The following is a 14,311-nucleotide window of genomic DNA, read 5'->3' on the forward strand; positions in this document are numbered from 1 at the left end:
AGATAGACCAAATAACCCTAGAAACTATGATCCCCCTTTCAATTAAGTGGATTGTTCAACCCTAGGTGAATACTGGAACAACTATTGTAAATGCCAGACTTTCACTTTTTTGGTAGCTCACTGGACCAGAAATTTCCAATTCATCTATTTTGTTATTCTGTACACTTAAAAGAATAGGGACTCTGAATTTCACAAATGTTTGTACCAATTAATGTTTTAACTAGTAGTCGAACTAATTCAACAGTCTTTAGATTGGCTGAGCTGTTTACTGTTGATTTTAAAAACTTACATTCTGACTTCCTTGGAAGCTCAGAGGATCCAATGGAGTTACTATTGGTTGGGCTTACTAAAAATATTACTTGATTGTGATAAATGTGTAGATATCTCTAAATATTTGGGAATTTAGTTGTCAAATAAGAGCTGATTATCCCTCTTTCAGTGTATCAATACACATTCATTCTACTATGTGCCAAATGCTGCCCTAATTCCTGAGGCAAAAGATCCTCACTAACCATAAGGAATTCATTATCTAGTGAAGAAGAGAAAAAGCAAACACAGATGTACAGACAAGCTATTTATAGGATAAATGGGAAATAATTAACAGAGTGAAGACTGTTATTAATTAAAAGGGGTTAGAAAAGGCTTCCTAAGGAAGATAGGATGTTAGTTGGGACTTGAAGAAGTCAGGAAAGTCAGGAGGTAGAGATAAGAGGGAGAACATTCCAGGGATCCCAGAGAGATAGAGTGTTCTATTTCTAGAACACTTAGCAGAGTAGTGTCATTGAATTAAGGAGTCTATGTTTGGGTGTAAGGTGCAAGAACACTGGAAAAATAGAAAGGGGCTAGGTTATGAAGGGTTTTGGATGTTAAACAGAAGAGTTTATATTTGATTCTGGGAGTGATAGGGAGCCACTGGAGTTTGTTGAGTAGAAAGTGACGTGACCAGCTGAACTTTAAATGGTTGAATGGAAGATGAGTTGGAGTGAGGAAAGACTTAAGGCAGGCAGACTCACCAGCAGGTTATTGTAATAATCAAGGCATGAGTGATAAAGGTTTGCAACAGAGTGGTGATAGTATCAGAGGAGAGAAGAGGGTATATTTAAGAATGTTGCAGAGAAATAGATAGACCTTGGCAACAAACTGGATGTGGAGTGGAAGATATGGGGATAGGTGGAATGGGGAATGAGTTTTTAAGGGAAAATCCCTTAAATAATATTTTAAGAAATTTTCTTATAAAAATTTTTAGTGCTCTATCTCAGATGCATTTCAGGTGATAATTCATTTCAATTCAGCAAATATTTATCGAGAACTAATGATCTGTCAGGCTACATATTATAGATCCCAAACCAGAAAATAACCTAGGGAAATGCCCATCAATTGGGGAATGGCTGAAAAAATTGTGGTTTGTGAATATAATGGAAAATAATTGCACTATAAGAAAGGATGAGCAGGTAGATTTCATGAAAACCTTTCATAAAACTCACATGAACGGATGCTGAGTGAAGTGAGCAGAACCAGATTATACACAGTATCATAAGTATAATATACAGTAACATTGTGCAGTGATCAACTGTAATTCATCTTCCTGGATTAAAATCTGACCTCAGACACTTACTTGCTATGTGACCCTGGACAAATTCCTTAATCCTGTTTGCCTCAGTTTCCTTATCCGTCAAGTGGCCTGGAGAAGGAAATAACAAATCACTACAGTATCTTTGCCAAGAAAATCCCAAATAGGGTCACAAAGAGTTAGATGTGACTGACTGTTTCAAAGGACTTGAGATGAAAAATACCGTCCATATCCAGAGGAAGAACTGATGAATTCTGAATTCAGGTCAAAGTATACCACTTTCACTTTTTTCATAGTCTTTTCTTTTTGTTTTGTTTCTTCTTGTACAACAGGATTAATATGGAAATATATTTTACATGATTGCACATGTTTAATCTATATCAAATTGTCATCTTGGGGAGAGAGGGAAAAAATTTGGAACTCAAAATCTTAAAAAAAAATTAATGTTGAAATTGTTTTTACTGGTAATCAGAAAAAAACTAATAGTATTATTTAAAATTTTTTTAAAGTAATACTATTAAATAATAATGATGAAAAACTAATGACAATAAGAGAAAATTAGCTAAGTTTTATTCTTAAGGAAGTAACATTCCCAATGGGGAAAGAACAAGTATATATATCACAAACACCACAAATAGAGAAGAATGGGATCAGTGTGATGCAGAGATACATGAAAAGTGTAGAGAACGCTGTTCATCTTGTCAGTGATTATATCAGAAAAGGTTCAGAGGAGAATATGGAATCCAAAATGGGCCTTGAAGGAAAGAAGGTACCTCATAGATAGAGATGAGGTGGAAGGGGGCATGACACAGAGTAAGGATCCATTCCAATCATAAGAGCAGGGTGTGAGTTAAGGTTCATAGTCCAGTTTAGCTGGAACTTTGAGTCTGTGAATGAAGCTGCCTGGGAAAAGATTGGAGAGATAGGTTGGAGGCAGACTATTTTGTTAAATCAGGATCAGAAGCTATTTTGTTAAAATTTTACAACAGAGCTTTCATTTGTGAAATGCAGTATGAAATAACAGTGAGCAAAGAATTGTTCTTATAGTCAAGAACACCTCTATTAATTTCTTTGTATTCTGGGTAACTTGAAGACTTTAAGTTGAAGAGAGGATCCTGACTTGAACGGTAGAAGAAGTTTCTTCATCTAGCAATTCCTTATATCAACTAAATTCCAGTTCCAATTCTTACATGCTTATATATTACACAATAATATTATATTATTATGCCTATAGATGTAATATGGCATAGTGAGGGCTGATATTGGAGGAATTTTACCACTGATGAAATTATGGCTGCAAACCAAAAAATATGTCTCTGTGTTTTTAATCATCAAAGCTATCCAACAACGAACGAATGGCTGCTGAGATGGTTAGCCCTTTGCTTCACTAGCACTATCTATACAGAGCTCTCTTCCAGATATTCTACAAAAGAGGTGTCAAACTCATGGCCCCCCAAATAAATAAAAATACAACATAGATAAAATTAGTTTGTGGTCTTCTAAGTTAGTTTGCAGGCCAATAGGGGAAGATCAATTTCTATTTGAGTTGGATACATTGCTCTAAAGGAATTGGTGAATGGGATGAGAAGTTGGTATCTGTAGGAAATGTTTATTAAATGCCTACTTTCTTCAGAAAGTGAAGGAAATATGAAGCACTGATAACAGAGTATCCCCACAGTCATGGAAACTTTAGGAGAGTTTCAGATAAGATACATAACTATAAACACATCAGTGCCTCATGGAGTAGCTCAACAAAATGCTCTGTGAAGGCTTAGAGGAAAAAGTCATTTGGGTGTGGGGAGGCAAAGGCTTGAGCTAAGCTTAAATTCACTAAAGTGAAGAGTTGAAGGAAGAACATAGGGAATATCAGGAAAGGTATGGAAATGAGAAACTTCAAGTAATTTCAGAGAACATTTTGTCTGAGTCATGGAATGCTTGAAATTGTATGAAAAACGGCTGAAAGAATAGAGTGGAACCAGATTGTGATGGACCTTGAATGCCAGACAAAGGTTTTAATTTTAATTGCTAGCAAAAAGGAGCCACCAAAGTTCATTTTTTATTTTGTTTTATTTTTGGTTTTTGGCTGTCTCAAGCTGAAAGTGCAATGGTGTCCCAGTAATGATCAGTATGACCAAAGCTGGTTAATCTGTCTTAGGCAACCTATTGCCTCCTGTCCCTGACCTCCTTCTCCTCCTCTTGCCAAATCTGTGCCGGACACCAATGCGGGGTTTAATTCGACAACAGCTCTGAATCCCTAGCTTCAAGCATTCCACCAGCCTTATCCTCCTCAAATGTTACAGCATGTGATACTCAAGATTTTTGTGCAAAATAGTGTCAGGACCAGATCTGTATATTAAACTTAGGTTAGCAGTACGAAGAATGATTCAGAAGGGTAGGTAAGAAATGATTTTGTCAGTGAAAGTATCAACTCAGAGGAAGTGCTTGAGCCAGACTACTGACAAACACTCTCATTCCTGACAATGCCCACTTGTTAACATGCAGCAACCATTGGTGACTTCAAAAACCATAGTAATAAATGGAGACATGTAAAAGGAGAGGAAACAAGACTTCACAGATTATCATGCTACACAGATCCTAGAGAAGGATAAGATGGAAAAGGACTTAGAAGCCTATTATCAAGGAGATACTGGATAAGAAACACAATCCAAGTTTACCATTACATTATGGGGATAAACCCTGTTACATGATGCGATTTCATCTGTTTCTACTTAGGTCAAATTGCTATTCTTCCATTCAAGTCTAGATAGGGTGGGGACCATTCTGCTTGTTCAGTGAGCCATCTAAATAACAAAAACTGCAGGCTAAATTCCAAATGTGAGAGACTGAAATTTGTAGACTTGACATGGAAACACCTTGATTTTTAAGCCATTGTTGTGTTGCTGTTATATAGGGTACTCTATGTACTAGTCTGTTGTGGTTACTGAACAATCATCCACAGAGCTTACATTTGCACTTATTTCCTAATTCATGCTCTATCATCCCTGTTTGCCTTTACACCCTGACAAATACTCTTTTAAAAATAAATCTCTGTTGGAGATATGATATTTGAAAAAAAAAAAGAGAGAATGAAAGAATGCTTTCTTGAACAGCATGTTTTACACAGAAATGTATTTTGCATGATTATAGATATATAACCTATGTAGAATTACTTATCTTCTCAATGAGGGGGAAAGGGAAGAAGGCAGAGAATTTGAAAGTCAAAATTTGAAAAAAAAAAAAGGTAAAATTGCTTTTAACATGTTTCTTGATTCAATTTTTAAAAATCTCTTGTTAACCAGTTTTTTCTATGTTGATGAGTTTTTTTTTTTCTGTTTTGTTTTTAACATAAAAAAATTAGCCAATTGGAGAGAGTTAAATGAACTGATGCTAAGTAAACGGCAAGATTATACAATGATCAATTCTGATGGATGTGGTTCTTCTCAACAATGAGATGATTCAGGCCAATTCCAATGATCTAGTGATGAAGAGGATTGTGGGGATGGAGTATGATCACAACACAGGATTTTCACATCTTTTGTTGTTTGCTTGAATTTTATTTTCTTTCTCATTTTTTTTTCCTTTTTGATCTGATTTTTCTTGTGTAGCAAGATAATTGTATAAATATGTATGTCTATATTGGATTTACATGTATTTTTACTATATTTAACATATATTGGATTATTTGCCATCTAGGAGAGGGTGTGGGGGAAAAGGAGTGGAAATTGGAACACAAAGTTTTGCAAGGGTAAATGTTGAAAAATTACCCATACATATGTTTTGTAAATAAAAAGCTTCAATTTTTAAAAATAGCCAAGGAGCTATTTTTAATACATTTTTAATACCACTAAAAAAAAAGGTTTTATATATAATTGGGAAAATAAAGCACAAATAAATATTAAAATATTAATAATAAATAAACAACAAAAATATTAAATTAAAAATCAAAACAAAACAAAAATTTAAAAAATGAATGAAGTGGAGAGGAAAGTGAGAAAGGAGTGATAGAAAGAACTCTTAGGAGATGATAAAAATAATTCAGAAAAAATTCAGAAAAGTGTCAATGAGATCCTATATCAAGGTTATGTCAGGAAGAATTGGGAAGAGACAGATATGGAGTACATTTCAGAGGAAGAATTTATAGCTTTTGGTAAATGATTGATTCTGAGGGTTGAGAGAGAAGAAATAGTCAAAAAGACAAAATAACAAAGATGAGAGGAAAGAGGAATAAGTGTGCTTTTAACAGAAATAGGGAAGTCAAAGGAGGCAGCAGATCTAACAGGAAAGAAAACAAGCTTGGTTTTGAACATGTTAAGTCTGATGTACCAACGGAAAATAGAGGTGATACCCTGGAGGTAGGCAGAGACAGGGATCTGAGACTGAAAAGTTGATCTATATGGAAGTGATGATGGAAGCCGTGGGATTGGAGGAGGTTATTAAACGAGAGAGTCTAGAGAGAGTGAAACAAAGAGGACAGAACTTTAAGGAACACCCACCTTCTAAGAGGTTGAGAAGGGAACAAGGTTTTGAGGAAGGAGACAGACAAAGAACCATCCCAGAGGAAGGAGGAGAACCAGGAAGGGGCTGGTATTTCTGAAACCAAGGGAGGATATAGAAGAAAAAGATGTTGAACCTTGACCAATGTTTGAAAGACATCAAGGAGATTTCAAGAATGAGAAAGACCATAGAATTCACGGAGGTAATGGGTGAATTTTGAAAGAGCAGTTTCAGTAGTTTGGAGTGTATAGAAGGAGGATTTTAGGGACTTACCGAGAGCGTAGAGAGTTAGCAAGTAAACACATTCCTGGAGGGCACAGAAAGTTATGGTGAAGGAAAGGAAGATATGTGTGATAGAATGGGAAAAGGTTATGATTTTGGAGTTAAAGGATCTGGGTTCAAATTCCCATTTTGCCCCTTGCTGACCTTAAGCAAATCTTTAATCCCTCCATTTCTTCATCTGTGAAATGAGGGGGTTGGATTGCCTGACCTTTAAGGTCCTTTTCTAGCTCAAAATCTCTGAGCCAATGAGTAATTAGTAATAGGAAAAGAATATTCAAAGCCGAAATGTGTGGCATGAGATTGTTACTAAATTAATGGGAATTGTATATCTCCCAGAGAACTAAATAAGAAAGACAAAATATATGAACATTTTAATACATACCTAGTTATAGATTCACATAATTCTAAAAGAGGCTATTTCCTGGGAGACATAGAATTCCATTTTGAATTTAAAATTGGGAGCTAGTCTTAATAACTTTATTTCCAGGCTGTCATCTCTCTTTAATCATTCCAAGAGTTACCTTGGTGAAATGGGAAGAAATTATGGTGTAAGGGGAACTGTGATATGGTTGCAGACAGTGAAAACTGCCTTTGAATCCGATCTGTGATGTTGACAAATTATGTTTTCTTAGACAAATATTGTCTTTGAACCTGAGTTTCTCCATCTGTAAAATGGGGGTAAAATCTCCAAAAAGAGGAGATAAGCAGAGTGCTTTGGCAACTCCTTTTAAAGGGCTATGCAACCATCAATTATTATTAAATTATCCTTGCATTCTAGAGTAATCCAGATCTTTCTAGGGATTTAGAGATTTGTAAGTAATCAATTTATTTTACCTGATCTTGGTGCGCACTATACTTTTTCCCAGTCTTCTCAAAGCCATGTTGTTCGAGCTACAGTCTTACTCTCCCCCTGAAATTAAAGCCCATCATTCATGGGCTCTGGTGAGGAACTCTCTTTCTTTGTCCTCATCCACTTCCAGGCCATTTCCCTCTTTTCCCCTACCAACACTAGTGCCAAAGTGTTGACTTCTCTTATTAAAATATAAACTCCTTGAGGGAAGAGAGAGTGCTGTTTTTTTGAATTTGTATTTGCAGTGTTCAGCCTAGTTTCAATAAGACCTGAATTCAACTTCAGCTTTAGACATTTACTAGCTGTGTGACTGGAAACTAATCACTTAGCCCTATTTGCCTCAGTTTCCTCATCTGTCAAATGAGCTGAAGAAAGAAATGGCACACCATTCCACTATGTCTGCTAAGAAAACCCCAAATGAGGTCCAAAAAATAGGACATTGCTGAAATGACTTAACAGCAGCAGCAAGCTGCTTAGCAAATGCTTTTTAAATTATTCATCCACCCATCCATACTTTTGCTTGTTTTTAAATTAACAAAGGGAAAGTTTTATTTAGACCACAGGGTTCTAATCTGTTCTTTTCAATGATAAATTGAAGAATGCTTTGTTTGGGAGACTGGAAAACTGCTCAGTACCCACCATGAGGAAGAAGCTAGGGACAGTAAGAATAAAGGAAGGAAGAAGTATTATGCATCCTCCTCCTCATAACAAATCTCAGAGTAGGACATAGATTCCAACGCATACCTCATGAGATAGTCTTTTACAACTCACCTCAGGAGTGTTTTTCTTAAAGACCTTCAGTGAAAGGGAACTCATTACTTCCTGAACAACTCGTTCCACTTTGGGATAGATCTAATTGTGAGTTTTTCCTTTTTTTTTTTTTTTTTTCCACATCAAACCTAGATCTTCCCCTTTGAAACCTTTTCACCCCATTGTCCCAAAACAGTCATGTGGGGCTAAGAGAATCCCCTTTTGTTAAAGGATATAAACAGACAATTTTCAGATGAAGAAATTGAAACTATTTCTAATCACATGAAGAGGTGTTCTAAATCACTGTTGATAAGAGAAATGCAAATTAAGACAAGTCTATAATACCACTACACACCTCTCAGATAGGCAAAAATGAAAGGAAAAGATAATGATAAATGTTGGTGGGGTTGTGGGAAAACTGGGACACTGATACATTGTTAATGGAATTGTGAACTGATTCAACCATTCTGGAGAGCAATTTGGAACTATGACCAAAAGAATTTTAAACTGTGCATATCTTTTGATTTAGCAATATCTCTACTGAACCTGTATCCCAAAGAGATAATAAAGGAGGGACATGTGCAAAAATGTTTGTGGCAGCCCTTTTTGTAGTGACTAGAAACTGGAAACTGAATGGATGCCCATCAGTTGGAGAATGGCTGAATAAGTTATGGCATATGAATGTTATGGAATATTATTGTTCTGTAAGAAATGACCAACAGGATGATTTCAGAAAGGTCTAGAGAGAGTTACAAGAACTGATGCTCAGTGAAATGAGCAGAACCAGGGGGTCATTGTACATGACAACAACAAGATTATTCAGTGATCATTTCTGATGGATGTGGTTCTTTTCAACAATGAGATGATTCAGGCCATTCCAATGATCTTGTGATGGAGAGAGCCATCTGCGCCCAGAGGACTGTGGGGCCTGAGTGTGCATCACAACATAGCATTCTCACCCTTTTTGTTATTGCTTGCCTCTTGTTTTCTTTCTCATTTTTTTCTTTTTTGATCTGATTTTTCTTGTGCAGCATATTTGTGAAAATATATATTGCACATGTTTAACATATATTGGATTTTTGTTGTTTAAGGGAGGGGTTGGGGAAAAGGAAGGGAAAAAATTTGGAATACAAGGTTTTGCAGAGAAAATGTTGAAAATTATCCACGCATGTATTTTTTAAAATAAAAAGCTTTAATTAAAAAGAGAGAGAATCCCCTTTCTCCAATAGCCCTGCAAATATTTAAAGGCAGTTACCACCCTTTGTTTCACCAAATGGTCTTTTCTTTAGGTCCACATTCCCAATTCCTTTAATGATCATATGCAATAGACGAATGAAAAAATGACTAAGTATTTAGGAAATAAAGATTATTTTTTCAGGCACATATTAAGTGATAGGGATAAAAATGCCCTCAAGGAATTTATATTCTAATTGGAAAAAACATCATATATAAGAGATGGCTGACCAGAGAAGAATGTCAATTGATTGTATATTATGTGATAGGATATAAATTCACCACGCAAAGCCCAGTATCACAGATGTAAAGTACGATTTCCACAAGGAGCTATATAAGAAAAAACTATAGTGATTTTGTTTCCCCCATTAGAATGTGTTTGTTTTTAACCTTTCTTTGTATCCTGGGGTTATCACTGTGGCTGGTGCTTAATAAATGTTTGTTGATTGTTGATGGATTGACCTTACTCATTATTCATACTTTGTTCATGATTTAGGAGAAAATAATTGTAGTAATGCCACAGGAAAGGGAGAGAGTTTCCTATTACACACCACCTTGATGGAAGTGTATTAAAAAAGTCTCATATCCTGCCACATAGCCAGAGGAGAAGGGGATGAGTAAATGGATTCTCAAGAGAGACCTCTTCTAGCTTTTTTTTTTTTTTCTCCTCAAAACTCTTTCCCAATCTTTATTTCAATGGAATAGAAAGGATTTTCTGATTACCCACTCACTCGGAGAAACTCACTACTCAATTCTGCACTGCATAGATGGAGACTCTTAAAGAACAAAAGTTTGAGGAGCAGTGGGATCACAATACATGGGAATGGGGAGTACTGATGTTGAACTCTTTGACCACTCTCCTCATTCTCAAATTTGCATCGAAAATTCTGCTGAAAGGAATTCTGGGAATCAGTGGTTCTCCACCATTGCAATCTTTCTCAGGGAGGATACCAGTGTACAGTGAGGGACCTGCAGGGGGCAGGGATGTTGAATGAGCTGCAGATCCTCCAAAGTGAGGCAGTTTGCATATACATAAGTCTTTCAGGGATGAATTACAACCTGTTTATGATTCTGCATCCTGCTAGCACAAATTTGAACTAGCATATGCTTGATTTTGTTTCTTGCTTAATCTGAGAAACCAGAGCATTTGGGATCCCTGCCCAAAAACAATAAAGATGGGTTGAAAGCTTCCCTTTTGAGAATAGGGATTTTTTTTGTTTTTGTACTGAGCACATAACAGGCAATTAATAAATGTTTATTGCCAACGTGGGGATTTGGTTTGCTTGCCTGTACATGTTTGTAACATGAGTTTGATTTTTCTTATTTTCTCCATGTGGTGGGGAGGAGTGATTGGAGGAGAGGATGCAGACTTGAAAATAAAATACAATTGAATTTTTTTAAAAAAAATGCTTATTGATTGAGCATGAAGAATGGAATCTGTGGAACAGAAGGTAGTAATGAATCTTCCAAAGAAGGCCATTACTTCTCTGGCCTATGGTATTAGCCATTTTCTATATTTTAAACTCCACTTGACTAATTCTGGTAAGCAAAGGAAAAATACTGGGGTCACAGGGCTCAGCTCTGGTGTGGGTCACTGAGCTTCCATTAGTTCCCATGACTACAACTTGAACACCCTAACCCCAGTCAGCTACTTCCCACATCCTTACAGTGGGGTTATAAGGGAGACAGAGTGACAAAATATGTGAGAATGCACTGACTTCAGAGCAAATCTTATTCCCAGTGGATAGGGACTGAGAAAAATCACCATACCTCCATTCAATGGCTATCTGTTTTTCAAAAATCATCTGTATGTTGACTGAAAAATGATTTATTCCAATAACTTTCTTAATGTCCATATTAAGGTGACATCAATATATAATTTCCTAGACTGTTCTCTCCTCCTTTCTGAAGAAAAGCTAGACTGAAACGAAACCCTAGAGAAAATCTTTTTTTCAGGCTTCTCCTGTCTAGTTTGTATGGAAAGGATAGGCGTTACCAGACTTACACAGAGCACTTCTCACTATAGATAGCATGAAATTCATCCCCATATTTCCCTTCCATACTGGATAACATGAACCCTGATACTTAATGGATTTGTCTATCAGTTTATTGTGGATTTTTATAAGAGAATAACTACAAATGCTCTTGTTTGGGGAGCTCAGTGGTTAGTGTCCTGGACCTGGAGTCAAAGAGATTGGAGTTCAAATACAGCCTGAGACACTTACTAGGTGTGTGACTGGGCAAGTCACTTTAATTCTGCCTGCTGCGGTTTCATCAGCTGGAAAATGAAGACAATAATATTTATTTTTTGTGTAGTTTTTTTTGTCTGTTTTCTTTCACAGCATCACTTATATAGAAATATATTTTACCTGACTACACATGGCTAACCTATATCAAATTTTTTGCCTTCTCTATGATGGGGAAGTGGAGGTAGGGAGAGAATTTGAAACTCAAAATTTGAAAAAAGATGTAAAGTTGTTTTTACATGTAATTGGAAAAAATTAAATATTAAATTTTAAAAATTGAGAGTCTGTATGAGGCAGTGAGCCAATGGGAATAGAATACTGAAGTGAGTCTGGAGTGAGGTGATGCAGAGTCTAAAAACCATTTCATGTACTAACAAGGGATGATCCTGGGTGAGTCATTGACTTTCTTTAAGTCTTAGTTTCCCCATCTTAAAATGGTAATAAAAATAATCTCTTCCTTTCAGAACTGTTATGAGGATCAAAAGAGATAATGTATACAAAGTACCTTTTCAAGTCTGAAGACAACATGTAAATGTGAGCTTTTATTATTAGTCTTGATCTCTCGTCTAAGAATAGACTATCACTCTAGTCCTTTAAAAAATAATAATAACATTTATTTATTGATTGATGTATTGGTTTATTTTTGGTGAGGCAATTGGGGGTTAAGTGAATTGCCCAGGTTTCAGACAACTAGGAAGTGTTAAGTCCTGAGCCCAGTTCTGGTGTTCTGTTCACTACACAATCTATCTGTCCTCTCAGTCTAGTCTTTTTATGAATTAGCTGTTATGCACACTCTGGCTTGACTCTTTACCTCTACAGGCCTTACTTTTTCAATCTGTAAAATGAAAGCCTTAAGACTAGAATAAGGGATTCTTAACCTGGGATCCATGTATTTACTTTCTAAATATAAAATTTGAGAATTTCAGCATAATCTTTCCCCTTCATAATCCTATTTCTTTATGCATTAAAAATATTATTTTGTAAAGGGATCTTTAAACTTCTCTAGACTGCCAAAGGGATCCCCAACACAAAAACAGGAAGAACTCCTAGTTTCTTTACATGATTACATGTGTATAGCCTATGTCAAATTGCTTGCCTTCTCAATGATGGGATAGTGGAGGGAGAGAATTTGGAACTCAAAATTTGAAAAAAGAATATTAAAATTGTTTTTATATGTAATTGGGAACAGAAATTCCCAGTGCATAATGGGATTTTTCTCAAGACTCTTTTCCAGTTTTTATTTCAATGGGAATATGATGATCTCCAAGGACGATTTTAGAAGATGGGAGCCCTAATGTCTTTTAAATTGGTTGTCTTAATATTCATTTCCACCAACTTTCAGGGGCAACCTGTTGGAACCTCTTTCAATCTGTAGGGTGACAGTGAGAGGCTACAGACTTCTTGTTTCCCTGAGGTCCAAATGCTGCTTAGGTGAGGGAAGGGAGGGCTGGTAGACAAAGTTGCCCCTTTCCTTCCTCTCCTCTTCAGGGCTTTGAGCCATATCATCTTTAAGGGCACCTCAGGGATTGCTGGGGATTCTCTGATTTGTAGCCTATGAGGGCCTCCAGGTCAAACAGACAGCTATGCTTTGCTCCATGTCAGCTGAGAGCATTGTTTGCTTTTGTCCCTTCCACACATCTTCAAAAGCACTCGTTCTGCCAGCCTGGCACTGCAAGGACAGTCTTTCCAGGCTGGGTACACACAGAAGCAGGCCCCCCCCTCAGCTTGGCTCAGGAATTTTTACCTCCAGGTGAGCTTGGAGTTCTCTTTGTGCAGAAGTTAAGGTTTATGGAACCTCAGGGGCACAGGAGGGTTAAGCAGTGATTTATTCTTCTCAATAAGTAGGCTCATCAGAGACTGAGTTTAAAAAACAAAATAAAACACCACCAAAAAAACCAACACTGAGAGCCCTTATCTGCTTTTCTCCTCTCCTGTCCTTTTCGCTGTTGTCCCTTTTTCTTCTATCCTTTTGTCTCCTGTCCCTTTCTCTCCTCTTCTCTCTTGTCTTTTTCTGTCCTGTCCCTTTCTCTCCTCTTCTCTCCTGTCCTTTTCTCTCCTGTCTTTTTCTCTCCCCTTCTCTCCTGTTCTTTTCTCTCCTCTTCTCTCCTATCCTTTTCTATCCTCTCCTCTTTCCTCACATCTCTTGTGAAATCAACAATAAATTTTTTTTTCAGATGAAAAGCTCTGGCAAAAGGAGTATTATGTAAAGCCCTTAGGGCTTTCCCAAATACTCTACAAGCTAACTGCTAGTCTCTGAGTGAAAAGACAGGGATGGGGTGTGCCCATTGTCGCTGGCAAATAAATCTGGAGATTGAGGTCAGGGGAAAAAAACCAACTATCAGGAATGCACCAGAGGAGGCAGCAAGGAGGCTCTTAGTTTGTAACTTTGCTAAGCCACACACTGGTAGTAATCTCCATAACTTTAATCATAGAATGTTTTCTCTGGAAAGAATTATAGATCACTCTTTCCTATGCCGTGGACTTCTTTGGCAGAGTGGAGGAGGCTATGGGATTTCTTTGTAGGTGAATGTTTTTAAATACATAAGATTAAAGACAAGATTACAAAGAAAATCTTTTATAGTGAAAATTATCAAAGTGTTAAAACAAATAAGTTCACTTTCATTTGATCTAAAAGATAGTTGCTTCCAGCTCTAAATTGTATGAATTTAGATCATCTGATTCATTCCTTTCATTTTTTTTAAATAAGGAAACCAAGACACCGCCTGCCTGCCCCACCCCCCCTGCTCCGCCACTCCCCCACCCAATCCCCCAAGAGGTTTAGTGATTTACCTGCATGGTCAAATAACTTGTAAGTGGTAGAGGCAGATGCTCTATGTGGGGAAAACATTCAATTTAGAAAATCACCCAATTAGAGCATGGAGGAAA

This window comes from Antechinus flavipes, chromosome 4 (assembly GCF_016432865.1).
Source record: "Antechinus flavipes isolate AdamAnt ecotype Samford, QLD, Australia chromosome 4, AdamAnt_v2, whole genome shotgun sequence".
Classification (NCBI taxonomy): Eukaryota; Metazoa; Chordata; class Mammalia; order Dasyuromorphia; family Dasyuridae; genus Antechinus; species Antechinus flavipes.